Consider the following 25545-nt stretch of genomic DNA (forward strand, 5'->3'; position numbering starts at 1 on the left):
ATCAATTCTGAACAACTATGTTTCAAATGCTAGGGCACATAAATTCACAAAAGAAACATCACTAAAGCTCAAAGCTTATATTGTCTCGGACACAATAATAGTGGGAGACTTCAATACTCCACATAGATCAATGGATCATTTTTGGAAACTGAAACTAAACTGATACAGTAAAAATAACAGAAATTATTATCCAAATGGATTTATCAGATATTGTAAGAACATTTCATCCTAAAACAATAGAACATACCTTTTTCTCTGCACCTCAAAGTAACTTCTCCAAACTTTCCCATATACTCAATAACTAAACAGGTCTCAATAGATAACAGAATATTCAAATAATCCCATGCACCTTATCAGATTACCATGGACTAGGGCTTGTCTTCAATACTTTCTTATTTTTATATTTGTTTTTATTATCGATATTTTCTTTATGTGGTATTTTTCAAACATCATCTCTCTTGATAGTTTGGCACTACGCATTCCAGGTTGGGTTTAGCCTAGCAGTAATCCTTCCATTTTGCCTCTATTGTAGCAAGAGTGAGAGCTAAATTCCATTCTTGGTTATATACTACATTTTGAATGAACTCTTTGGGCACACAGTGCATTTAATGTTTTCCTCTTTACTTAAATATATATTATTACTATCTCATCTTACAAATTTGTAGTTTGATAATGACATTTTTAATATCATGATTTCTGAATGGATCTTTTGATTTTATTTTGTTTATATTTTATCTCCATTTAAATGGATTTTTCTTTGTGAATACTTTCTGTCTTTAAGTGTGTTTGTGTCTTTAAGTGATTTTATTATTGTTTATCAATGACAAAATGCAATTTATTTACACCAGCAGCCATACAGGAAGGGGAACACAAGAGTTAGTTGGCTAATTGTATAGTATGGGTTACTTATTCAAACATAAAAATCTCTGAAACAAAGGACAGTGATGAATTTCACACTATCCTCCCCCAAAAATCCCAGCATAAAATAATTCCCAGTAATGGCCTGAGGTCATGTGCTGTTGGGTAGTAGTTTATGGAAGAATAAACCCACTAACCACAGAAAATTTAAAAAGCACTTTCTTCCATACACACAGATACATAATAGGATTAGAGAGTGGAAAATAAAGTCAATTGAAGAAGATGTAAAGAAGTATGTTGTTACAAGAAAACGAGGACAAGGGAAGAATTTGAAACCACTTTCAACTATACAATGGTGAACATTTGTTCCCAAAAAGTAGTTTGTGTGCCAGAACAATAATAGCTGGACTGAACCACCTTTTATCTACACAGAGAGGGGAGCTAAGGCTCTAATGGGAACAATAAAGAGAGAAAACCAAAACAATAGCAAAAGGGGTATTAATATAAGCAATCCGTTAATGCAAACTACAACAGACATCTTTATGTACTAACCAGAAATCGCAGGAAAACTAAAGTCATATTTCAGCGTCCTATCTGATAACAAGAGTGAGCAAGCCGTGGTCTTTCTCGCTTTCATGTTTTTCAAGTACTTTACAGAAGTAAGAATCTCAGACTTCTTTTTCCATGATTTACTAAAGGGTTTTATACGCCTCAATTTATTAAGTAATTATTTAAAAGCATATGTAGCTCCTGACAAGGTTTTATTAAAGTTCTCAAACTTCTTGGACTAAGATTCCAAAGTGTAAGTAGGTCCAACCCTGAGCTGTAAAACTATGACAAGGCAATAATAACAGGTATTTTCAAGGCCCAAGCACTATAGCACTGTACTATTGAGTACAGTGATCCAAATTAATTCAAACAAGAGAGAAGGAAGAAAAAGGGTTAGAAATGTTGTGAAGTATCAACACCTTCCTTGTGTATGTCAGCATTCAAGGTTCTGCAATAAGTCTTAAGACGCAGTATCCAAGTAGCAATGGGAGGAAAGAACTCAGGAGAAGACAGGGAGATAAACTAGCATGGCAGCTGTATGTAAGAGAAAAATGTAGACATGAACATGTCCCGTAATTTTGAAAAAAGATTTTTTCATTATTTTCTCATTCCAATCAAAACAGACATCCCTGAATGATTCTCTTGTAAGACTTCCATAAAAGAGTTAAAACAAAAACCAACATAAAAATTGAAAGTTTGAAAAGAAAAACAAACAAACAAACAAACAAACAAACAAACAAACTTGTGTATGTTTCAGAGCAGGATCACAGGGAAATGAGCTGAATCTTGTCAATATGAAACCTAGAGTGGCAAGCAGGACCTAGATTAAGAGCTGCAAGAGAAAGGCAGGGGAGCAGTGACAGGAACATGGCCAGGTCTGAGAGATAAGGCTGGTCCTTTACAGGGGCACAGAATGAGGTAAGAAAACACTTCAAGTAAAGCAGCACCTTTCATTTCTGCTCACCTCAGTAATCCCATCTTCCAATAACCCCCATTTAGGGAATAATACAGAAGAGTTATGGTATGTATGTCATTCACTTCCCATTTACTTTAAACCCTGCACCAAAGTCAGGAAATTACAAACTTTCTAACTTCCAAGAAAAAAAATACAGCCCCAGGTATAAGGAGGTCCTGAGGACCAAATGACAAACTGCAATATGTGAGAGTAGAGAATGTGGAGACGTCTCATTCAACATAGCAGAAGCCCAAGCCAAAAAGGGAAAAGGCAACCATATCAGGTAAACCAGGTCTGCTTCTCATAACATTAAACTCGTTTGTATTATTCTTTCCTTTATAAAAAAATAATTTATTTGGACTTACATTCCAGAATATAAGAATCAGTGATGGATGATATCAGAGCAAAGATACACAGGCAGAGGTTGCTGAAAGATTACATCTCAGAACACAAGCGGAAGGTGGAGAAAACTGGATTGAAATAGCTTCAGTCCTTTAAACCTCAAAGCCTACCCCTAACTACATACCTCCTGCAACAAGGACATACCACCTAGTAAAATTGCAATTTTTGGCATTTTCATATTCTTAACTGTACTTAGTTCAAATCACTTTCCAGCTCAATCTTCATTTTGAATGAAGCTGATTTATCCTGCAATGTGGCTGTACCATCTTCACTTCCTAATATTGGCTTTCATCATGTGGATAATAGATGGTTCTGGATGCATAGGGGATGTTTTTATTCCTATATATCACTCCCTTTATGTACTATATGAGTAGTGACATTTCAATGAGTTTCATTTGGAGAAGGTATAAATGGTAGAGCTTACATATACGGTTTAAACCTCTATTGACATTTTTTAGAAAATATCAGGTATCCATTCTTTGTTAATAATTTCTTCTTTATATGATAAACAAACAATAAAATTTTAGTCAAATCAAAATAATTCTCTATATTTTAATATCCAAAGATACAGAAGAACATTAAGATAATGTGTAATATTAAATCAGCTGAACTGCATGTTCATTTAATTAAGAATAACCAGAATCATTGATAGGTTTATGGAACATATTATACGATCAAATACCAAAGCATTGAATATATAGTGGCAGAAGAAGAGGGTCATTTTATAGAATGTACCTTACCTTCAGATCCAGTATTTTCTTTCATGTAGCAAGAATTCAATTTAACTACTCTTCCTCAGTATTTTTCATCCTCTCATTGATTCTACTTTCAAAGCTCTATCCTATAACTCGCACGATTGTTAAATTTAAAACCAAGAACAGTACATGTGTCAATCATTTTCTGCCTTTCCTGATTTGTGTTTTATTCGGTTCAAAATGGTCATGATGTGTTGAAGTCATGAAGAATTTCTGGCTCATTTGATGAAAATTTTCTGAAAGCATATGTTATTCATAGTTTTAAAATACTGTTGATATGCTAAATAGTAGTGGATATTATAGTTAAAAATCATCTGGATAAGGAATTTTTGCATGTATATCATAACACACTAAAATACTAAAGATAAAAAGTATAAGAGCTAGAATTTATTACTATTTTTACTCTTCTCGGGTTTGCAAATTTACAAAATCTGAGCAAATGACTTCTTTCGGTGAAATTCACATTCATGAGCTAATAAATTCTAATCAAGCTGCTGTGTCAGCTCCCATAAACTTGGATTAAATTCTAATTGCAATCCAAAATGCTTGTAGTAAGTAAATGGGCAAATACTTTATCTGAATACACTAAATAAGCATGTAGTATAATCATAGGTTTCCTCTTAATTAAATATGAGGATATAACTTGAAAAAATACAGATATTAAAGTAAGTTTTTGTTATATATCAGCTAATTATGGTCTGAGTAATGACTTAAATCACCAAACCATGAACAGTAAATAGGAATGTCTAGTGAGTTAGAGGTTCTTTCAAGCATCTTCAAGTAAATCGATCTAAAATAAATTCCTTTAAAATTCTCCTAAACCCACTTATCATGAAATATTTCACATCTTAGTAAATAACACCAACATCTTTTCATTTGCTCAAAAAAAAAGACATTGGCTTTCTTTTCTTCCTGCCCACCCCAGCCTCATTCTACTACAAAACACATCAATTTCCAACATAGCTCTCTGATATGACTCTTTTTCATTATCATTGACACTACTTCCATATAGACTTCAAAAACTTCTTTCAAATCATTCTCTGTAACATTTCATAATACATAAGTAACCAGAGTCCCTTACTATATACATACTGAGTTAAACAAACTTATTTAAACCTACTCAATGATTTCTAATACATTTTCTGTAAATAAAAATTATATTTATAATATTGTTTCTATATTCCCATATGTGACATTGCCTAAGCATCAGCTTTATTTGGACTGCTCTTCTATCTCTGAATCAATACAAACTTCTCTCATATGTACTTTTGGATATGTCAAGGTCTTCATCCTTTTATCGAACTTATATTTACTGTGATTTTGCCCAAAATATAGTTCAATTCTGTTTCATTTTATTTAACTTAAATGTCACTTCCCTAAGAAAATCTCCATGACCTTTTTTCTAAAATAGATTCTTCAATTACTTGCATGATATTGACTCCAACATACTGATTTATGCATTCATTTCTTTCTTTTTCCTTGTATATAAAGCAGTATTTATAAAAGAAAGTTCATAATACTTTTTATTCATTCCTAATCTATACCACTATTATGGAGCCTGGTACATTAATGGAGATTTATTTAATTATTTATTTATTGATTGATTGATTGATTGCACGATTTAGTAAGTTGTAAAAAATAAACTTTATACTATTCTTCGTTTTAATGAATATGCATTCCATGCATTGGTTAAACCATCATGAAGTAATTATGTGAGTTCATAAATATATTACAATTCAATGACCTAAATGACATTGCCTAAACATTTTTTTGTCAGCGATAGTCTATTTCATATTCAACAGCAATGCTTTGTTGACTGAGCAATTATCTCAGCTAGGAATACATTTGACATGAAAGAATAAGACACCTAATTTTAATTCATAGCACCCATTTAAAAATGCCAGGTGCAATTTATTTGTGGTCCCATCTCTGAAGATACAAAGAAATGATCATTCCTAGGGGCTGACTGGTCATGGAGTCAAATTTTATTTGTGAGCTGTTTCAGTGGAAGATTAAAAACCAAGAGGACATACAGCTGTGTTTCCAGAGCTGAACCTGTACCTCATCTCTCTGTGGCCAGACACCACCAGAAAATGGCTGGACTTCCAGGAGTGATGACACACTAAAGAGCACAAGAGAGATTAACATTCTTCAGAGGGAACTTCCTGGAGCCCTCAGAAACCAGGAACAGAGGTGCAGTCTGTTACAATATACTTTTGGTTTATATCTATTCCTTGTAGCTGATCCTAATCCACAGCTCTTGGTAGACAAGATCCTTCCAGAGAGATTTAGTGTCCCTCGAGTGCTGACCCACAGGCTTACCGGAGGTTCAATCCATTGTCAGAGACAGTAAAAACAGCTAACCCCAGAGATAATGAGATGGCGAGAGGGAAGTATAAAAGCCTAAACAACATAAACCAAGGCTACATGACATCATCAGAACCCAGTTTTCACACCAACGCAAGGTTAGGATATCCTCAACACAACAGAAAAGAAAAAGAAATGTTTGTACTTCAAATCACTTAACATGATGAGGTTAAAGGATTTTAAGAAGGACATAAGTAACTCCATCAAAGAAAAACAGGACAACAGATGTAAAGAGATAGAAGCCCTTATAGAGGAAATGCAGAACTCCCTTAAAGAATTACAGGAGACAATAACCAAACTGGTGGAGGAAGTGAACAATCCATCAGGAAAAAAAATATTTAAACAGAAAGAGCAATAACAACAACAAAAACAACAACAACAATATTAACAACAACAACAAAAAACACACAAAGAGAGACACTCTGGATATGGAAAACCTGGGAAAGAGATTAGGAGTCAAGAATGCAAGCATCAAACAAAAGAATATAAAAGATAGAAAAGATTATCACGGTCAGAAGGTACCAAAGAAAACATTGACACAACTGTCAAAAATGCAAAACACAAAAAACTCCTAACCCAAAACATCCCAGAAGTCCCAGAGAAAATGAGAAGACAAAACCTAAGGATTATAGGTATAGAAAAGAATGAAGACTCCCACCTTGAAGGGCCAGTAAATATCTTCAACAAAATTATACTAGAAATCTTCCCTAACCTAAAGATAGAGACAACCTTAACCATATGAAAAGAATAAAGTACTCCAAAAAAATTGGACAAAAAAGAAATTTCTACCATCACATAATAGTCAAAATATAAGTGCACAAATCAAAGAAAAAATATTAAAAGCAGTAAGGGAAAAAGTTCAAGTAATATAAAAAGGCAAACCTATCAGAATTCCAACAGTCTTCATAAAAGACACTATGAAAGTTAGCAGATCTTGGGCATATATCACACAAATCCTAAAAGAACAAATGTGGCACCCCAGGCTACTATAAAATCTCTCAACTACATAGATGGAGATACCAAGATATGCCATGTAAATAGCAAATTTACAAAATATATTTCCATTAATCCAGTCCTTCAAAAGATAATAGATCCAAAATTCCAGCACAAGTTGGGAAACTACACCCCACACAAAGCACGAAAATAATCTACTTTTAAAAAACACAAAAGAAGTTAAAAAAGATAGCCACAGAAACATAATTTGACATCTAAAAAAAAATAGAAAAAAGCAACAATTGTTCCCAAATACACTAAACATCAAAGGACTCGATTCTACATAAAAAGACAAACACTAACTGAATATATATATATATATATATATATATATATATATATATATATGTATGTATGTATATATATATATATCATTTTGATTTATGAACTGAACACAATTCAATGACAAAGACAAATGCTTCCTCAGAGTGAAAGGCAGTAAAACAATTTTTCAGCAAATGTTCCCAAGAAAGAACCTGATGTAACCATTCTAGTATCAAATGAAAAAGACTTTCAAGCAAAAGTTATTAAAAAAGGTAATAAAGGACATTTCATACTCACCAAACGAAAAATATACCAAGAAAAACTCAATACTGAATAACTATGCTACAAATTGAAGGGCATACACATTTGTCAAGGAAACTTTACTAAAGCTCAAAACATATATTATATCATAAACAATAATAGTTGGACATTTCAATACACCACTCTCATAAATAGACAGATCATGGAAAGAGAAACTAAGCAAAGACACAAAGAAACTAACAAGGTATGAACCAAATGTATTTAACAAATATCAATACAACATTTCATCTTAAAAAATAATATACCTCCTCATGGGCCAGCCCTAAGATTGATCTTCTTTCTCCTGTTGGTTCTTCTTGAGGCAGCTGAGGAGGAAGAGTGTTAGCGGAGGGTGAGACTTTGTCTTACGATATATGTGGTGAGTTTTTGTCTTACAAGATATTTCTGGTTGCTGTATAATAATAAGTTTACTTATCTAAGTCTAAGTTACTAAGTTTCTGTACCTGATTTACTTATCTATGTCTCAGTCACTATGCTTTGCTACTGTAACTGGTCTGCAGTCTGAGACCAGAAACTGCAGTCTCTGGCACTTACCACCTCATTCTAAAACAGCAGGAGATAAAGTAGAGGATTACTTGCTGGAGCCTTTTCCCTTTTGTCCTTATGCTTCTTGCTTGTCAGGCTAGGGAGAAGCTTGGAGCAATAAACTTCTACTAAACCATGAGAAGTGAATAGCAATTACAGAAGTAAAACTTTTACATAGTCAAATATGCATAAACATAATTTCACACCTGGATTCAATAAACGTGCATTGATACATTTCCTCTCAAATTCAGCTGGGCCCAACTTACATGCAATCTCACAATTACATTCTTACACACAAAAACTCATAATTACATACTTACACAGACATCCATACTTACATATGCATATTGAGCAAAAGACCAAGGACCAGTGCAGAAAGATGGACTCCAATCTTTATTTCAGAGAGAAAGAAATCGCTTCTACACTTTTAATGCTAAGTTTATTCATCCCAAGTTTGTAAGAGAAAAGACTTCTTCCTTTTAACAAGACTAAGCCTGCATTAGTACTAAGAAATGACCTTTTCTGTCCCATGGTAAGGACAAACCTGCCTGCACCTTCTTTTCTTTCCAGCTTCTTCTTTTTTCCTCTTTTCCTCTGCATTCTGCTGATTGCTCTCTTATGTTACATAAGTTATTCCTCTCTACATTTCTTCTCAGCCCAGATCTTTTTGTATCAGCTCTACTTAGCTCAGTTCTCCTTATCTCAAACCGGACTTTTCAGCTCAGCCACTATCGAGCCCAGTCCATCTGTCTCTGTCCTTCCAGTTCAGACCTTCTGTCTCAGTCCTTCTGTGTGTCTTCTCTTTGTCCTCAGCACCTAAACATCTTTCAGAATACATGATCACGTGTTACAATGATTATCACTATTTCATATGAAAGATCAAAGCATAAATTGATATACAATTTTACAACCGAGAATGTTTACGTGAATATCTATCAGGAGTAATTATCTGGCTAAACCTTCATCACCAGTGTCAGCTCTACAGGTTCACTGAATATCCAAAACCATAGTTGATAGAGAAGTTATTTACAGATAAACCCAGTCAATATCTTATCCTCTGTCCTTGCACCTGTAACAAATCATTTGTTCTCTTTTTATGTCTCTTGATAACTGTTTTGCAACCTCTTGGAATGTGTCCTAAGTAGGGGAAAGACTGTTTACTATCTCAGAACAATTAACTGGTGACACCTGGGAGACTGGCAGAGTTGTCACTGCAATTTTGACTATTAGAAAGAGACTTATAGAAGTCCCATTATAAAAAGCTAAATGACCATTGATATAATATTAGGAATTATTGTAGGATCATTATTAAGACTAAAGATTCATCTACTTGTCTGTATAGCATCACTGCGGGACAGTACAACTTTGTGGCCTGCAGAGATCTGCTCCAAATGTGTGTGATCTTACTCAAGGATTGTTATATATATCTAATAATAACAACAGGAATAGCACTTCAATAGCAGGAAACTTTCCCAAAATGAATCCCTTACAGAATTTCTTAATAAGGGCAAACCAGTTGTGGATTATAAAATAATCCGAGGCTGTCCATCTGAGGATGATCACCTGCTAGTTTTTAGCTTGTCCTGTTATGGCTCCTGACACTTTATTCTCAGTCCTACATGGTACCTTCTCCAAAACTGAAATTATGATCCATCACAAAACCGGCATAAGCAGATACAAGAAGATTGAATTAATCCCATTCATCCTATGAGATCACTATAGACTAAGAATGGTCTTCAATAACAACAAGAACAACCAAAGACCCACATATACATGGTACCTGAAGAATAATTTACTCGATGAGAACTAGTTCAAGGAAGAAATAAAGAAAAAAAAGTAAAGACTTTTTAGAATTTAATGACAATGAAGGCATAACTTGGGAACACACACACACACACAAAAAAAAAACAATGCTAAGAGGAAAACTCATAGCTATGAGAGATTCCACAAAGAAACAGGAGCTCTGGTACACTAGCAGTTTGACAGAACACCTGAAATCTCAGAACCAATAAAAACCCAAATGCAACAAAAGGACTAGAGAGCAGGAAATAATCAAACTCCGTACTGAAATCAACCAAGTAGAAACAAAAGGAATTATGGCATTTTTTTTTTTTTTTGCATATGGGTTCTTGAGCCTCTTCAGCTCTTTCAAGCCATTCTCTGATTCCTTCAGCTGGGATCCCTTTCTCAGTTCAGTGGTTTGATGCTGGCATTTGCCTAAGTATTTGCCATACTCTGGCTTTGTCTCTCAGTAGAGATCTACATTCAGTTTCTGTTGGCCTGCACTTCCTTGCTGCTTCATCCGTTTTATCTAGATTGGTTGCTGTATATGTATGGGCCACATGTGGGGCACGCTCTGAATGGGTGTTCCTTCAGCCTCTGTAAACTTTGCCTCCCTATTCTCTGACAAGGGTATTCTTGTTACCATTTTAAAGAAGGTGGGAAGGATTCACATTTTGGTCATCCTTCTTGAGATTCATTAGTTTTGTGCATCTAGGGTAATTCAAGCATTTGCGCTAATAGCCTCTTATCAATGAGGGTATGCCATGTGTGTTTTACTGTGATCGGTTTACCTCACTCAGGATGATATTTTCTGGTTCCATCCATTTGCCTATGAATTTCAGAAAGGCATTGCTTTTGATAGCCGAGTAATATTCCATTTTGAAGATGTACTACATTTTCTGTATCCATTCCTCTATTGAAGGAATCTGGGTTCTTTCCAGCTTCTGGCTATTATAAATAATGCTGCTATGAACATAGTGAATCATGTGTCTTTTTTATATGTTGGAGCATCTTTTTGGTATATGCCCAAGAAAGATATACCTGGTTCTTCAGTTAGTTCAATGTCCAATTTTCTGAGGAACCTCCAGATTGATTTCCAAAATGGTTGTACCGTCTGCAGCCCCACCAACAATGGAGGAGTGTTCCTCTTTCTCCACATCCTCGCCAGCATCTGCTGTCACCTGAGTTTTCATCTTATCCATCCTGACTGGTATGAGGTAGAATCTCAGGGTTGTTTTGTTTTGCATTTCCCTTTTGACTAAAGATGTTGAACATTTATTTAGGTGTTTCTCTGCCATTCTAAATTCTTCAGCTGTTAATTCTTTGTTTTGCTCTGAACTCCATTTTTCAATAGGGTTATTTGTTTCCCTTTAGTCTGACTTCATGAGTTCTTTGTATATTTTGGATATAAAACCTCTATCTGCTGTAGGATTGTAAAGATCTTTCTCCAATCTGTTGGTTGCTATTTTGTCCTAACAACAGTGTCCTCTGCCTTACAGAAGCTTTGTAGTTTTATGAGATCACATTTGTCAATTCTTGATCTTAGAGCATGAGCCATTGGTGTTTTGTTAAGGAAATTTTCTTCAGTGCCCATGTGTTCGAGATGATTCCCCAATGTTCTTCTATTAGTTTGAGTGTATCTGGTTTGATGTGGAGGTAATTGATGCAGTTGGAGTTATGCTTTCTACAGGGCAGTAAGAATGGATTAATTTGCATTTTTCTACATGCTGACCTCCTGTTGAACCAGCACCATTTTCTGAAAATGCTATCTTTTTTTCCCATTGGATGGTTTTGGCACCTTTCTTAAAAATTAAGTGATCATGGGTGTGTGGTTTCATTTCTGGGTCTTCAGTTCTATTCCACTGGTCTATTTGGCTGCCTCTGTCTCAATGCCATACAGTTTTTATCACTATTGCTCTGTAATACTGCTTGAGTTCATGGATAATGATTCCCAAGGAAGTCCATTATTGTTGAGGACAGTTTTAGCTATTCTGTGTGTTTTGTTATTCCAGATGAATTTATGAACTTTTCTGTCCAACTCTATGAAGAATTGGATTGGAATTTTGATGGGGATTGGAATGAATCTGTAGGTTGCTTTTGGTACAATGGCCATTTTTATTCTATTAATCCTGTCAGGACATGTACATGGGAGATCTTTCCATCTTCTGAAATCTCCTTCACTTTCTTCAGAGACTTGAGGTTCTGCTCATATGCTCATATCTTTTATTTGCTCGGATAAAGTCACCCCAAGATATTTTATATTATTTGAGGCAATTGTGAAGAGTGTCTTATCCCTAGTTTCTTTCTCTGCTTGTTTAGCTTTTGTGCAGAGTTATTTTTATACCCAGCCACTTTGCTGAAATAGTTTATCAGGCTTAGTAATTCTCTTGTGGAACTTTTGGGGTCACTAAGTATACTATCATATCAACTACAAACAGTGCTATTTTGACTTCTTCCTTTCCAATCTATATCCCTTTGACCTCCTTCAGTGTGTGCTTGCTCTGACTAAGATGTCGAGAACTATATTGAATAAGTTGTGAGAGAGTGGGAAGCCTTGTCTAGTCCCTGATTTCAGTGTGATTGTTTTAAGTTTCTCTCCACTTAGTTTAATGTTAACTACACATTTGCTATATATGTTTAGGTATGGGCCTTAAATTCCTGTACTTTCAAGGACTTTTATCATGAAGTGATGTTGAAGTTTGTCAAAATCTTTCTCAGCATCTAATGAAGGATCATATGGTTTTTATCTTTAAGTTTGTTATATAGTGGTTACGTTGTTTGTTTTCTGTATATTAAAGCATCCCAGCAAGCCTGGGATGAATCCTACTTAATCATAGTGGATGATTGTTTAATGTGTTGTAAGATTAGGTTTGTAAGAATTTCATTGAGTATTTTTGTGTCGATATTGATAAGAAAATTCGTCTGACGATCTCTTTCTTTTTTGGGTCTTTATGTGTTTTAGTGATTAGAGTATTTGTGGCTTCATGAAAGCAATTTGGTAGTACTCCATCTGTTTCAATTTTATTAAAGAGTTTGAACAGTATTGTTATGTTATTTTCAATGAATTTTGGATGGATATCTGCACTAAATCAATCTGATCATGGACTCTTTGGTTGGGAGAGTTTTGGCAATTGCTTGTATTCCTTTGGGAGTTATGGGTTATTTAAATGGTTTACTTTTCCTGATTTAGCTTTGGCCCCTTGTATTTGTCTAGAAATTAGTCCTTTTTCTCCAGATTTTCAAGTTTCATTGAACATAGACTTTTGTAGTACAATGATTTTTTTTTTAATTTCCTCTGATTCTGCTGTAATGTCTCCCTTTTTAATATTTGATTTTGTTAATTTGGACACACTCTCTGTTTCCTCCTGTTAGTCTGGTTTCCGGTTAATGTATCCTGTTGATTTTTCTTAGAGAATCAGGTATTGGTTCTGTTGATTCCTTGTATTGTCACTTTTCTTTTTTCTACTTGGTTGATTTCAGCACTGAGTTTGATTATTTCCTGCCTTCTACCACTCCCGCATGTATTTGCTTCTTTTTGTTCTAGAGGTTTTAGGTGTGCTGTCAAGCTACTGATGGATAGTCTCTCCTGTTTCTTTCTCCAGGCACTCAGAGCTATGAGTTTTCCTCTTACCACAGCTTTCATTGTGTTCCAAGAGTTTGATATATTGTACCTTCTTTTTCATTGAATTATAAGAAGTCTTTAATTTCTTACTTTAATTTTTCCTTGACCAAGTTATAATTGAGTAGAGCATTATTCAACTTCCATGTATATGTGGGTGTTCTTTCCCGATTGTTATTGAAGGACAGCCTAAGCCCATGGTAGTCTGGTAGAGTGCATGGAATTATTTCTATATTTCCACATCATTTGTGGCCTGCTTTTTGACTGATTATATGATCAATGTTGGAGAAAGTGCCATGAAAGCCTGAGTAGAAGTTAAATCCTTTTGTTTTGGATAGAATATTCTCTAAATATCTCTTAAGTCCGTTTGGTTTATTCATTCTGTTAGTCTGTCTATGTCTCTGTTTAATTTCTCTTTCTGTGATCTGTCTAGTGGTGAGAATGGGGTTTTGAAATCTTGTACTCTTATTATTCGTGCTGCTATATGTTCTTTTAACTTTAGTAAGGTTTCTTTCATGTATGCAGGTACCCTTTTATTTTGAGCATAGATATTTATGATTTCAAGTTCATCTTGGTGGATTTTTCCTTTGATGAATATAAAGTGTCCTTCCTTATGCTTTTTGATGACTTTTGGTTGAAAGTTAATTTTATATGATATTATAATGGCTACTCCAGCTTGCTTCTTCAGATCATTTGCTTGGAAAGATTTTTTCCAGCCTTTTACTCTGAGGTAGTGTCTGTCTTTGTCTCTGAAATGTGTTTCCTCTAGTGCAAAATGCTCTGTCCTCATTACATATCCAGTGTGTCAATCTGTGTATTTTTAGTGGGGAATTGAGTCCATTGATGTTGAGAGATATTAAGGAATAGCGATGATCACTTTCTCTTATTTTCATAATTGGAGGATAGTTAATGTTTGTGTGCTTCCCTTCTCTTTATTTTGTTGTGAAAAGATTAATTCTTGCTTTATGATTTTACTTGCCTCCTTGTTTTGGGATTTGCCAGTTAGTGTCCTTTGTATTACTGGATATTTAGAAAGATATTGTGTAAGTTTGGGTTTGTCATGGAATATCTTGGTTTCTCCATCTATGTTAATTGATAATTTTGCTGGATAAAGTAGCCTAGGAAGGCGTTTCTGTTCTCTTAGGGTCTGTATGATATCTGTCCAGGATCTTCCGGCTTTCATAGTCTCTAGTGAAAATTCTGGTGTAATTCTGATAGGTTTGCCTTTATATGTTATTTATACATATACTTACTGCTTTTAATATTTTTATTTGTTTTGTGTATTTGGTGTTTTAACTATTATGTGATGGGAGGGTCTCCTTTTCTGGTCCAATCTATTTGTAGTTCTGTAGGCTTTGTGTATGTTTATGGGCATCTCTTTCTTCGGATTAGGGAAGTTTTATTCTATAATTTTGTGGAAGATATTACTGTCCCTTGATGTTAGCAGTCTTCACCCTCTTCTATACCTGTTATCCTTAGGTTTGATCTTCTTGTTGTGTCCTTGATTTCCTGTGTTTTGGGCTAGGAGTTTTTTGTTTTTTATCTTTGACAGTTGTGTCAATGTTTTCTAAGGAATCTTCTGCTCCTTAGATTATGTCTTTCATCTCTTTTATCCTGTTGGTGACGCTCACATCTATGACTCCTGGTCTCTTTTCTAGGTCTTCCATCTCCAGGGTTGTCTTCCTTTGTGCTTTCTTTATAGTTTCTTTTTCCATTTTTAACTCCTGGATTTTTTTGTTCATTTTCCTTTCCTGTTTTTTTTTTTGTTTTGTTTTTTTGTTTTTTGTTTTTCCATTAGTTCTTTAAGGTACTTTTGTGTTCCCTCTTTCTGGGATTCTATTTGTTTACTTCTTCTTCCATTTTTACTAAATTGGGTATTTATTTGCATTTCAATTGTTTTTATCTTTCCTGTCCACACGCCTAAATTCTTCCCCTCACCTTTTATAGTGGTTGTCCCCCCATATTGATATCCCCTTCCTTACTGTCCCAGACAACCAAATATCAAAACTTTTATAATTGGTTAGAGAGCCAAACCAAGAATTCTCAACTGAGGTATCTCAATAGCTGAGAAAGACATCAAGAAATGTTCAGCATCCATAGTTATCAGAAAAAGGCAAATCAAAATGAGCCAGAGATTCTATATTACACCAATCAGAATGACTAAGATAAAAAAACTGATGCAGTAGAAGAGTAGGCTAGGATGTAGACAAAGTGGAACACTACTCCACTTTGGATATAAATGTGGAGGTTCAGAGAAAATTGTAAATAGCTTTACCTGAAGACCCAGCTTTACCACTCACTTCAACACATATACACAAACTTGATCCACATACAACAAGGACATGTGGTTGAACAGGTTCACAGCAGCCTTACTTACAATAGTCGAATGCTGGAAACAAGTGTGATTTAACTCAACTCCACTGAGGAATAAATAGAGAAAACAAATGTGCTATATTTAAACAAAGGAACACTACTCAGGTATTAAAAATGAGGACACCAAGAACTTTGTAGGCAAAGGGATGTAGCTGGAAATTAGTGAAGTAACAGAGATCAAAAAGGAAATAACATGGGATGAACTTAGTGACAAGCCGATTTTACCCCATATCTCAGAATGCCCACTATACAGAGCATTTATCACATGAAGGGTAACATGTTAGAAGGTCAAATTGTGGATTCTTGCTACCAACTTAGAAGGGAGAACAAAATAATCATGAAAGGCAGAGGGATGGAAGGACTTATTTAGAGGTAGAGAATGATGGACAAAGTGAGGTTAGTTGCAACAATGAAAAGAGAAACGAGAGGATTCCAGAGGAAAAGTGGAATAAATGACAATAAGTATATCAGTGGTGGGTGGTGAACTTGGATATCCCCAGGAAAGACCCAGGTGCCAGAGATGCAAGGGGTTCCCATAAACCTAATGGGATTATGGTAGTTGAAATACCAAGCAGCAAAGAGGTAGAACCACTAGAGACTGCCTCCTATAGCTAGACATGCCCACCTGTGAAGGAATGGTGCTGCACACACAGTTCAAAATCTTTATCCTATAAATATCCAAGGCCTACAAGAATGCAAATACAAAAACAGAGCAAAGACTGAAGGGAAGGCCCTTAGGAGACCTCCCCACCATAAGAAGCATTTCATCCACAGACTCTAAATCCTGGCCTTTTACTGATTTCAAGATGTGCTTGCAGATAATACCCTAATATGTCTGTCCTCTGAGGGGCTCCACCATCACCTGACCGTGACAGATGTAGATACAGCTAACATTTGGAAAGAACCTGACAGCCAGAAATGAATAGTTAGGGTAATGCATGAAGGATCTGAAGGGGATTGAGCCTAAAATGAATAACAACAGGATCATTAAGTTTACACTTTCGAGGCTCAGGAAATTTATTACCAAATAGAATATACTTGGGTCAGTCAAAGGGTTCTGCTACATAGGTCGTAGAGCATATGGAGAAGACAACTGCCTCATTTGCCATATCTGGGAAGGGAGTCAATTGGTCCTGTGGAGACATCATATCCCAGAGAAGGGGGATGTTGGAGGGCTAAAGTGAAGTGGCAAGGAGATGGGGAAGCACCATATTAGAAACGCAAAGGCTCAGAATGGGGAATCAAGAAAAAGACCAGTTTGAGCAATAACATTCAAAATATAAAAAAAAACGAAGAGATTATTTTACACACATACTGTTTATAATATAAGATATTTATGTTTACAATAGAGATGTTCACATCTGTTCTCCTTAAGGATTATATATTCATTATCTGTACTGTTTCAGGTTTACTGAAAGTTGAAATCCGTAATTTTCATAAATTACTTAGTATTGAAATATCACAAAGATAAAAAATTAAAGTTTTATCTTTTGTCCTTATAGCTATAAATCTTTAGTTACCTCGATGTTAAATTAAAAAAAAAACATATTTTGTATTTCTATCCCATTAGGTTTCCATTCCATGCCTCAAATGTCTCTCAGTCTTTGCTGTACTTGTCTATATTCCCTCCATTGTCGCCCTCTGTTTCTTCACATTTGACATTCCTGTTCCTGACTGTGTCCCTCAGCAATCCATAAGTACATTTGTACTTCCCAAAATGGAGACAGTCTGGACCATGTCCCTTGACACTTACACTAAACTGGTCATACAAATACACAGTTTGGAGAATTAACATTCAGATTATAGCGAATTTGTATCCCATTTTTTCTTTTTGATCTGGATTACCTCATCTATGATGACTTTCACAAGATCCATTCCTATCCTGAAAATTCCATGCTTTCCTTATTCCGATCTGTAAAAGCATCCATTTTCTTTATGTCTTCATTTGTTAAGGAAGAACTTGAATATTTCCACATTATGAAGGGTCTCTATATAGGATGAATCAACATTTGGATTTATACCCTCGAGTTATATCATTAGGCGTATCCATTTCCATATTCCTGAAGAAACATCATATTGATTTCAAAAGTTGTTATAGAATTTTGCCTTCCCACCAGGAGAATAGGAATGCTCCCCTCTCTCCATAATACAGTAAAGATAAGTTGGCTCATGTGTTATTAACCTAGGTTTTCTGAAATGATGAAAAAAATCTCAGAATAATTTTGTTTTGCATTTCCATAATGTATATGGATGGTACATATTTGCCATTAGATTCTTATTGATTTCAGTTCTTCAATTGTGAATTTTTTGTTTAGATATGTAGCCCAATTTAATTCAATTTCCTTGATATATAGTTCTTTAGTTTTTTATTTTGTTTTATAGAAGCTCATTGCTCAACGTGTACATGTAACCAATGCTTAGTATTTTTGAAAATAGCCACTTTAATTTAAATTTGCTAAGGTCAAATCATATAATGTGCTCCCATTAAACTCACAGAATTGGCAGATCTGTTGTAGCTAAGAAAATTCATTAAGGTCACTTTATGAAACATCCCTATATCAGAAAACATACTCTATGTACATAAAATTGAAGAATATACTTTAATTGTTTAATTTTTTGAGAATTTCCACCAAAGTATTTTGAGGACAATTTACCCATTTATTTTGTCAACATCACTCTATTTCTTTGAATCCTACTTTTCTGTAACTTCTACAGTAAAATACTGTTTAATAATCCCATGATAATCCCTTACAAAAAATTTTTCAATCCTCCAACAAAAGCCACTAACTGTCCACAGTGTGTCAGTTAGGAGTAACAGCTTTCAGGCATTTATACTGCATTTTGGACTGTTGACTGGCTTGAAGCTGTGCAGGAAACCACAGCTGCTATGTCACATGAGAGTATCACTTCTTGTATCCAGACGACGCTCTTTATGTCTGATCCCACCCACAATTTGGGCACCTACAGTCTCTTAGCACCTTGTTTCAGGATGGCTTTTTAGTCTTGGGGTATAACATGCATATCCAACTCATTATGGCTGAAATCAATAAAATGTAGACAACTATATAATGAATGAAAGGAAGAGGTCACTCCTGGAAAGTATTAACAAGATTGTCATAACCTCTGGCCATGTTAGGTAATGAAAGGTTTGAATTAATAAAATGAAAGAGAATATAGGAAACATGGAGAAAATACAGATTATTTAGATTTACAGTCCAAAATCTAGAATATATTTTAAAGCATTCGTGATTTACTGTGGGGAGCGGGTGTAGCGGTAATCCCAAGTTGGAGACCGGGACTGCTGCCCAGTCTCAAGATTAGCACCTGAAATTAAGCCACGCCCAATCGTGAGAGCTGCGCAGGCGCACGATGACGATAGATCAGGCCATGTGACGTGGACCTATGAATGGAGGTTACGCAGACTGGACGGTTGAGGTGGTTGAGGGAGGATATAAGGGACTGGGCTCGGGGCTGGATAAAGACATTGTTCCTGCTTGCAGACAAAAGGGTTCCTGAATAAACTGCTTTGAGAAGAATGTGGGGTGTCACTCCTTTCCTGCTGGTCGGGGTTGGAAGTGACAATAAATACTAGATGTATTCGATTTATCAATATTAAATCAGCTCATTTTTTATAATTTAAACAGCTCTATACTAAACATTTACATTGAATCAGGTATTTAATTTCTCCCACCTCAAATATCATAGGACCACATGTATTCAGTTGAAAAGAAATGAATATACATTTAAATAGCATTTAAAGTGTCTAAGACTATTTCATAAAGTAGAGAAAAGGATTGAATACATTAAAATTATATTTTTGAATCTGGTTTTATCTAACAATGACAAAGAATATAAGGAGAGAGAGTGAGACAGGGGGACAATGAGGCAAAAGGGAAGGTAATGAAGAGGGAGAAAAAGTTACAGACGACTGACACAAAGAGAGGAAGAGAGAGTATTACACGCTAATTTACACCTATACACACATATTCTCAATAAAATACTTGTGAACAGATTCAAGTCAACATTAAAAATAATCTTCAACCAGATAAGCTTTCTTCAAATCCCAGACATACAAGTTTGATTAGTCCTGGGGAAGCTGTAGGTATGGAGGATATAGTTCAACATAATAAAGGCAAGGTACAAGAAGCCTACCAAAATCATCTTGCTAAAGAGAGAAAAATCAAATGCAGTTCCACTACAAGCAGGAGAAGACAAGCATATACACTGGTTTCATACCTATGTATTATAGTATTTGTAATTTTAGTTAGAACAATATTACAACTGAAGAAGATCCAGGGAATACAAATGAAAAACGAAGAAATCAAAATGTTCTCATTTGCAGATGTTGTGATACCATTTTAAAAACTCTAAAAATGTATCAGTCTCTTAAGACTGAAAAATAGGGTCATAAAAGCAGAACATCATACGAACACACAAAATTCCTTAGCTTTACTTTTTGCCAATACAAACCATACTGTGAGAAAATATGGGTAAAATTCCCCTCACAATAATCTGAAAATATAAAATTAAATATTGTGGATAAAAATATCTAAAATGCAAAGACCACTATGACTTAGATAGAAGTGATCCTGAATAGAGACAATTGTTCTCTAAAAGATTAAGTTTCTTAAAGTTGAAAATACATGCATAAATAGTAGAATTCAAAGTGATTACTCAGAACACATTATCTTTCCTGTTTTCCAATTTCAAGCAATGGGAGAAAAATCAGGGAAATATTCCACTTGAAACACTCTTAAAATATATAACAAAATACCCTGGATTAGCAAAGTCATAAAGCATACTATTAGTTAGAAGACATATGAAGTAATGAAGATCCATCCAGAATATATATGGAAATGTTCCAGCTGATGTTCTGAAGGACCTTAAAGACTTGAATCAATCAAAGCTTTTATATTTTTAAGTATAAGCAGATAATATAGTAATGTCAATTGTTATTTAATTAATAAAGCTAATGCAATAAATATTGATTAGAAAATTTTACTACAATAAATCACCCACTTATATGAAACTCAAGAATTTGACTATAATTATTCTACTATGGGACAGAGGACAACTTTAAAGTGCAAAGTGCTAGAATGCTTAGGGAGATAATTTTAAAGAGAAACAAAGAGGGAGGAAAAATATCATGAGATTAAAAAATGTAAGGGTTACATACACAGTGTGATGTTGTTGGCAGAGTGAATACTTCAAAGGATTGGAGCATCCAGGATTAATTTAGTGATTTAAAAGGTGAGGTTACATACCAACAGGAGGCCAGACTATCAGATCAGATCTCCAGAAAATGCCAAATGTTCCTGTTAGTACTACTATGTTATAGTAATCATAAAAGTGCCAAGGTGGGAAATTGAAGGTTTTTTTCACCTCACAAGTTACAGTTCATAATGGAATACAAGAAAAGGACACACGGAAGCAGCATGAAAATTAAGAGGAACTCTGCTTACTAATCTGCTCAGCTACCTTTTCTCTATAACCTCCTCAGCTTACTAGTGTTGGTACCATCCACAGTGTGCAATATCCCCAAATATCATGTAGCCATCAAAAAAATGCAAAATACTGATGCCGACAAGCCATTCTGATGGAGTCAGTTGATCAATAATGCATCATTTAGACAGCCACAATAAGCAATCACAGCAAGCCATAAAAGGAAAATAGAAAACTTAGCCAAAAAAAGAGTACCCCTTCATGAATGGAATTTGAGATCAAAAGTGAAGTTCTATATGAGGAAAAATTAGACGGATTATGCCAGAAATCACACTTTATTTAAAATAAAAAATGACAACAAGACAAAGCCACAAATAAAATATTGTGAAGTTTGACATTTTGAAACCTCTTCTGGAGATTGCAGGGTAGACTCAGGACATGGTTTTTGGTTGGCAACAACATTGACGATCCAGTGTTTTGGTGGAGGATTTTCCATCAGATGCCTTAGCTTTACTACAAATGCTAGGTCCAAATTACAAATCATAGTCAGTCAAGTGTTTGCCACATCTTGTGCTCCAAAGAAAAGGAGCAGTTCATTTAGTGATGATTTTGTGATGACTCTAACTCATATCAGAGTCATAGATATTGCCAGCATATAGAAAACCACAAGACCCGTTGTCAAACACATATTCTCCGCATTGCCCACAGTCACCATAGTAATATGAGTGGTGAGCTGTACAGTATGATTTGTTTCTGTTTTCTGTTTTTGCATCGTATAAACCTTGTTTCTTTGACCGACAGAGAAGTTTCAAATAAAATAATGAATAATTTTTGCATTGAAAGCTATTGGTGGCTTGTAGTTGTAGTTGAAAATGAGAACCTCAAACAATCTTCACTCGATCCTCTTTTTTTAGAAATGGGGTTGATTTGCTTTTGCTTTTGCTTTTTGTTACATTGTGTTGATTTTTTATTTTATTTTGTTTTCTTTTTCTTTTTATTCTTTTCTACATGCAGAGATCAATAATTGGTCGGAAGAATTTCAAGTACAAATTCAGATGGCCGGAAAAAGCCCAGCCTTTCTGACAGGTCCACATTGTTGGCTGTAGTATGTTTTTTTTTTTTTTTTTTTGTTTTTGTTTTTGTTTTTGTTTTTGTTTTTTCTTTTGCCTTTAATGTTACCCATTTACACTTTCTTGGATCCTTTTTTCCTGGCATAACTAATGCTACATATATATTATAATTATTTGAATTTCAACTCTGAAATTCTAACTGCTCTATCTCCCTTCCAAAACCGGAGACATGTATTGAGTATTGTATGGTCTTGTTTTGATTCTTAGATCAGGAATCATCCTGCGAACACTGAAGGTCCTGTTTCCAAATTGTTTCTGTATAGTTCAATAAAGATGCTCTTGGCAACCAGTTGTGTGGATATCTAGTATTCCTGCAGGCAGGTTAGTAGACACAAGGGTGGAGAAAGGATTTAGTACTTCAGATGGAGTAAGATCTACCAGTCATGTGATATCTAGTATGGAGTGGCAATTGCTGTAGCAGGCAGGATGTTAGAAACACAGTAAGATGAAAGCATACTTGGGGTGGTGAGCAATGACTAATGTCAACTGAGCAACTGAGCTAGGGCAGATTTAGAGGTGTTGAGTAGGGAGTAAAAATGGTAGCCTGCTGTTTGGTAGAAGCTTAAAAAAAACTGAAAATAGAGCTAAAGCACATCAAAAGTTCCTCAGCGTATGTGGCTTTCAAGTGCATTCTAAGGGAACTTGATCAGCTCTGGTGGCTTGGTCTTCCTGGAGCTTAAAGTGAGGCAGTAGCAACAACCTCCTGCAGAGTCTTATGAGAGCAATCCATGACCATAATGAGCGTGTCCAAAGTCACCTAGACCATGAGAGTTAGAGCTGAACCACATGTATCTTTTGATTATAACCATTTCTTCTTTCTGATCTTTTAGTGTTCCATTTGCTCAAAACTATTAGTGAAGAGGGTAAAATGATTCTAAAGGCTATTCTTGGTTGTCAATTATTCATGTGAGATTAATTAAACTCCAAGGACAAAGGGAATATGTGTCAAATTTCTGCATAAAGTCAAGGTCAAATGTATTTCTTATATGGATCTTTGGAGTAGGATGTTGCATCTTTAACCTAGAACTTTATCAAGACCTAATTGTTATATTTATTTTTTCAGGCATCTGCAGATACATTCATTTGAGGAATGAATCCTTCTCACTGGAGACCATAGAGGGGACCTGCATATCAATAATAAACATCACTTCAAGACATCAAAGCAAAATATCAAAGTGAGAATGTAATAAATTTATTAGGACAGTGTTTTGCAAACAACTTCTTTCACAAACAATCTTGGAAGGAGTGTTCTGAAATTTTAAATTTCATATTTGACCTTGCTGGTACTCTGATAGAATCAACTCACAACTGTTTGGGACCTTATGGGCAATTAAACACTACAAACAGAGCTGAATGCATCATATGCTCTGCCGTCTGTGTTAATATGGGTACAGTGAAGAACAACTATAATAAATCTATTCATATGTTTTTCAAACAGCATCCTCATACAATTGTGGACTTCTGTGGGTTGTAGGATGGCTGAGAGCTGCAAATGCAGAAGTGGGATGGTACATGCTTTGGGTGTGAAAGGCCTGTGTGTAGATCATAAACAACTTCACAATATTCATTCCTTTAATAATTACTAGGAAGTGGACTTCTGTAAAATGACTTCAGCAGATCAGCATGGTAGAGAAACAGTAACTGATTCTCTGTAGATTTAAATGCACTGGATTGTGGAACATAGACTTAGAGGTAGAGACATGTCAGCACATGTAGACTGAATAATCAAACCTCTGTTGCCCCTTAAATTTCCCTACCAAAATTTTTGAGGCAAACAGCAACCGATTTTTGCACTGCGGAATAGAATAAAAGCCAATTTGTTGAAAATGTCAATCATAAGAAAATGCTGACATCTTCTGTGATGCACATCAACTCTCTGCCTGGCTTCAGGATGGCTGAATGTCTCCTGTCAGCATGGGCTTTTACTGCCACCCCTTTTATAAGTGAAGAGCTCCAATCTGCTTCAGGCACATCATCAGCTCCCCATTCTGTTGCAGGTAGATTAGATCACTGTGTCTGCCTATGCATTCTTTGTCTACATATAATAACCCAAGGAACTATTCTCACTCCAGTGAGCTGTTGTAAGTAATCTTGAATCCCATTTGTGTTGTTAGTAGATGTAATGTCTTCAAATCTCAGAAGACCATGATTGCAAAGGAGTTGATTGAGGAAGTCTTGGATATTTCTGTAATAGGGGCAATTGGGATTGATGAACAGGACTGCCTTCCCACACAAGATCTTGCAGTTCACATACACATGAGCCATGCTGACAGGGTGCATCTTCCCAGAAAAGAATGTTTAGTTGAAGATACTGGTCTGTTTGAGAATGGCAATCCCTATGTATTCTTAACCATGCATTCTATTTGAATCCCCATAGAAAACATGTAAGAAAGAAGCTTTTACCTTTCCTGCTTGCAGTCACATTGCTACCAAACCCTCACAGACATGAGAACCTACATACTGAAGATTTATCCATATACCAATGACCAGATGAGACATCTAGCCTATTGGACTAATAAACTAATAAAACATTCTAGGACTTTACAAATAGTCAGCCATTGTTAAATTATGTGGTCCATAGTCTGTGATCATTGTGACTAGTCTGATTCCTCTGTAGAGAGATATTCATCCTTTAGTATCTGTTGGGGAACAACAACTACTACACCAGGTATCTATAGAAGACCTTCTACAACAGTTGGTCTCTAGTAAGAGTTTCAGCTCAGTTACAAATTTCCAATAGCCACATTGCCTTAGTCTGATTTTCGTATGATGCTTTGATACAGTCATTCTTATTTTCTATAGTTCTTGGCAAGAGAATTAAAATAGCAATAATAACCTATCAATGAAATGCACTGTAATTTATTTGCATGAGTGCATCAGAGAGAAGGATTATAGGATAAACAAGAATTGGAAAACAAGATGTCTTTCCTTCTGAAGACCAAGACCATGAAACCTGAACTAAATACAAATCTGAGACACGTTGTCTGAAGTTTGGTCTTTCCTTCAATCATGGGGCTCCTAGTGAAGGAGCTCAGGTCTCAAGAGTTGGCAAAAATTACCTTTATTGCTGAGTCAGGTCAACTGCTGAATACCTCATTCATGGACCTGAAGAAACTCTGTGTCCATCCTGTTATAATGTGTATATATCTATGTATCATTCATAGAATGGACACTTTACGGTTGGTTTGAAAGCAACAGTTTGTCCCTGGA

This window comes from Rattus norvegicus (genome assembly GCF_036323735.1).
Source record: "Rattus norvegicus strain BN/NHsdMcwi chromosome Y unlocalized genomic scaffold, GRCr8 chrY_unlocalized_29, whole genome shotgun sequence".
In the NCBI taxonomy this organism is placed as follows: Eukaryota; Metazoa; Chordata; class Mammalia; order Rodentia; family Muridae; genus Rattus; species Rattus norvegicus.